Raw genomic sequence first — 4,612 nt, 5'->3', positions numbered from 1 at the left:
GCACTTTAAATAGTTGAAACCCACTAGAATGAGTAGGAGTTGTTTGAGCCATGATGTGCCTACTCATTCATGCTTGCTTGGTATGCGTGCTATGCTTAGAGTTGTGTCAGGTCTGATTCATATGGGATGGATTGGGATGGTGGTGAACATGTCCTACTCTGGAGAGCTAAGTGTGTGGACACGATTTGGTAAAGGTAGCGATGAGAGGTCATGTAGGAGTACATGGTGGTTTGTCTCATTGAAACCATCCTCGAGAAGTGAGTTCCATGTTTGTGATCCAAGACAGTTACTACCACACATTGGGTTCCAATAAATCGGCCCTTCCCGGCTTATTAATCACCCCGATATCTGTACAGGAGTTGCAACTAGTTTCTGGTGTTTGTAGGTTGTGTTAGTAGTCCACCAAGTGGCACCTGGACAGGTGGGCTTGGGAAATACTAGGCATAGTGGCGCGGTGTACCAGGTGGCACCCGTATAGTGGGTTTGGGAACCATGATCACATCGTTTGGGGCCGTAGTGGAAACCTTGGATGGACTTCCTTGCAGATGGAACTCGAAGAGGCACTAAACCTAGATTAGAGACTTGAGTGGTTAGTCAGGTCGTGGCCAACACCCTTACTGGGTTTCCGCTTGAAGGTTGCTGAGTACATGTCGTGTAAACGGCGATAAGTGGTGAGAGCGTGTGAAGAAGTACACCCCTGCAGGGTAATATGATCTATTCAAATAGCCGCGTCCGCGGATATGGACTACTTGGAGCGCTTATATGGTTCATAGATAACTTGAAGTGGATACTCTGAAATGCGTAAGATAAGCATGAGTGCTATGGATGGCCTTCTCGTAGGGAGACGGGAGCTGATCCATAGTGGTGTATTGATATGGTGAATATGTGGACTCGTGTGCACCACCTCAAAGGAATTACTTCCAGTCGTAGTTCAGGATAGCCACAGTCAAAGCTGGCTTGCTGCATTTAACCCCAACAACCCCCTTGTTGATACTGATGCATATGTAGCTAGTTCTGATGTAAGTCCTGCTGGGTACATTTGTACTCATGTTTGCTTAATTTATATTTTGCAGAGGAGACTTCGGTCTCACTAGGTAGTCCCGCATGGACTTCGACAATTAGCTTGGTACCTCAGTTACAATCTTGTACCCTTGGGAGGGTCTTGTAGATAGGCATGCTTCTTAGCCTTTTTCATTTGTAGTTGTTTGTACTCAGACATGTTATGCTTCTGTTGCTTCTATGTTGTGTATGTTGGGTGACGTGACCCATGTTTGTAATATCATGTTATGTATGGATCTTCGGAGCCTTTCAAATAAATACTTGAGTCATGGAGTTATGTTGTGATGCCATGTTGTATTTACACATATCGAGCATATTGTGTGTATGCTATTGAAATTCTTTGGTATGTGTGGGATCCGACACCTAGTTGTTTATTCATGGTAGCCTCTTTTATGGGGAAATGCCTCCTAGTGCTTCCTTCCGGAACACATGGATTGACCAGCATGTGTCCATCTTTGCTCCTGTGTCTGTCCATTCAGGGAAATATCACGTAGTGTTTACCAGAGTCCTGATAGCTTGCTACAGCCCGGTTACACTCGCTGCTGGCCGACACGTGCATTGCCGGGTCATGTATGCATGTCCCTATAAGTTTGTGCCACCTTGGGTTTACGACTAATCATGTCGGCTCGGGTTCTCTGTCATATGGATGCTAGCGAGACTATCATATACGTGAGCCAAAAGGCGCAAATGGTCCGGCCCAGGTAAAGTGGCAGCCGTGGGAATACCGTATGTGAGGCCGCAAAGTGATATGATATGTTACATGCTAGATCAGTGTGACTTAGGATCGAGGTCCTGACAAGGGGCGTGAGAGTAAATTGCTCAATCCCATCACATTTGTGGCTAGGGTAACATGTTACCATCGCTTTTTTTGTCAAAAAATCACAAATCACCACCACTTCTGTGGCAAGCGAGTCACAAATAGCGTTGGTTCGAAACTGCGCAGCAACTGAACAAGAAACTAACAGGGCTGGCCCACCTATCAGGCCGACTCTCCTCCATCGCCGCCCCCTCCGGCGCAACTTCTCCCCCCGGTGGGCTGCCTGGCGTCTGGTCACGACCCTCCATGGGTGCCGCCGGTACCCCTCCTCTCCTCACGCTGCCACCTAGAGGCGCCCTTCCCCACTTCTGCGCGGAGCCGCCGAGGGTTGCACATCCCCACCGGGCAAGGGAAGCAACGCAATTAAGTAGATTCAGAAATCGCAAGCAGTGGCTCAGTGTATACTCGACTTGGTGCAGATGGAGCTGGTGGGCACACGCAGAGTGCTCGGTTGAATGCTTGTGGCAGCTGAACAACTTGGAAAGGTGAGCGCCGAGGTGACCACAAGCTTGCTGGCCGACTCTTTCGGTCACAGCAAAATTATTTCAAAAAAAGTTCTTGGAAGCAAGCAAGTCGATTCATTTTTGGAATGAAAATGTTTGTATACGGCCAACTGACCCAAATTCACTGGCCTGTCATCCAGGGTCGGCCGCAGCTTGAGGCTGGCATCGGCACGCTGCCATGGCCGTGCAACGTGTGCATCCGAGCATCGGCGTTGACGTGCGTGACCCCATGGTTCACGCGGCACTGCAGTTCTACTCCAATCTTCTCCCGGCGGTCTCATTCCCCTTCTGCATTGTTGGCGAAGGGCGGCTTGGTGCGTGCACACGAGGTGCTCGATACAATGCGAGAGAGATAGACTAGTCACCCTGTATGTGTGGCTTTCTTTTTTGCCAACTCAGCCCAATGGGTGGAACCAACCTGCTAGTTTTATTGTTAAGCGTGATTAATATTTGAATCAGTGGGATTTGTGACTCACTTGTCGTAAAAGTGGTGGTGATCTATGGTTTTTGGAAAAAACGGTGGCAACATGTTATCCTAGTCACAAATGTGGTGGTTTCGAGCAATTTACTCAGGGTGCGATGTGTTGCCGCGTGGCGCTCCCTCGTGGAGACAAGTTAGACTCTAGCCACGGTATGTTCCAGAAAGCTTTGATTTGTACATTTCTTCAATCTTCGTTGACCAGAGAGGTTAGTGTCAACATATCGAAAAAACAAATTTCTAGAGTTTTCAATAGAGACATAGCACAATGGTAGTTCTAATACATACGGTGTCGGTAGCGATCATTTTCCTCTCTTACTCTTAACCATATCTCCGACCACTTTATTGAAATAAAGAAAAACAAAGCAACTTACTCCCTCTACCTTATTTTCATGTGTTGTCTCCCATAATGCGCTTTGTTTACAGTCATTTAGCTCGACTGTAGTGGTGGTTACTCTTTTTAGGGGAAAGGCATAAGCCCGACTTTATAAATAAAGCCACCGGGCATAGTATAACTTAACCAAATAGCAGGAAAGAGTTGGCCACAACCACAAACAAAGTACGAAGGTACATGGCGCATAGGCCAGAGACAAGCGGCGCGCAAGCCGAATGTAACGTAAGTAAGGAACACACAGGCCACCACCTAGAACCGAAGGAGGCTCCCAAGACGACTAGCCATTTGGGTGCAGCTACGAGATAGAAGAAGCCGAAGCCCGAATTTAACACACAGGAGGTCGAAAGAATCATGGTCGCCAACCTTTGTCAATGATCTCCACTGCTGCATAAACAAACATGGTTTAAATAAGCAATTACCACGTAAGTGCGTCTAGTGCCACCCTAGTTGGTTTTGGAGTATTGACGACAAACGTGGTTGAGGGACTAATGTGTTTGTGAGATTCACAGGACAACACAGGTAGAAGTCCATCATTGATTGTTTACCTATCGGAGATGACCCCTAAAAATGTATGAAGACATTGAAGACAATTGTGGTTTGTGAATACATACACGTCGAAGATAATGATGTGTGAAGACATTCACTTGAAGAGAATGGAGTGCAACGATGTAGTTTCTTTCGTAGTTTCATTTTCTTCTTTCTTGAGTCATAGGAACCATTGAACCATCAAGTAGGGTCCAAGTGAACAAAGTCAAAAAGATGACGTGCTGCTTAACCCAAATCTTGTGTCTTCGAGCGAAGATAAATGAGAGAAAATCTTATCCTGAGTTGGATAAGTGGGCTTTACTTGTAGCCCAAGTCTAGCTACTACGTGTGTTTGAAACCTGACCATTGGACACGTGTTGGTTCCTTAGTGACCCAAGGTCATTTGGGACATACCATGTCGGGTTGCCTCCAGGCTATAAATAGCCCACCCCCTACACCATAGATTGGTGGTTGCTCAGAGTTAGTGCACGACTTTTGTCGTCTGAGAGCAACCCATCTCCAAAGCCTTTGAGAGAGAATCCTTGCAAGGACAAAACCCCAAACACCCAAAGCCCAAAGAGTGTTGACATCACTGAAGTCTTTCTGTCCGCATGATCTGAAGACCTATTACACTTGAAGACTGTGATCTTCCAATCGGTTAGGCATCATGTTCTGAGGATCCAAGAGTCATTGTGGATCGCCGATGAACAAAGTCTGTGAAGGTTTGGAAGTCTACCTTGAAGACTTACCAGCGTGATTGGGCAAGGACTATGTAACCTTAGCTCAAGGGGGATAAGATGAAGACGTGGTCTTCTGAGTTCAATCTCAGCCTCCCT

The 4,612-nt window shown here is 46.9% G+C and overlaps 1 long non-coding RNA gene across 1 annotated transcript; it reads left to right on the top strand.

Annotated features, from left to right (window-relative positions):
* The first annotated feature begins 2,020 nt into the window (after nt 1–2,020).
* On the top strand, nt 2,021–2,854 carry LOC119363508. The gene is made up of 2 exons (XR_005174017.1): nt 2,021–2,361; nt 2,520–2,854. It is a non-coding gene; the product is annotated as an uncharacterized LOC119363508 (long non-coding RNA).
* The last annotated feature ends 1,758 nt before the right edge of the window (nt 2,855–4,612 follow it).

The sequence above is a fragment of the Triticum dicoccoides genome, chromosome 2B (assembly GCF_002162155.2).
Source record: "Triticum dicoccoides isolate Atlit2015 ecotype Zavitan chromosome 2B, WEW_v2.0, whole genome shotgun sequence".
NCBI classification, from domain to species: Eukaryota; Viridiplantae; Streptophyta; class Magnoliopsida; order Poales; family Poaceae; genus Triticum; species Triticum dicoccoides.
The sequence above is the reverse complement of the archived record's forward strand: the minus strand, read 5'-3'. Positions and strand labels throughout refer to the sequence as shown.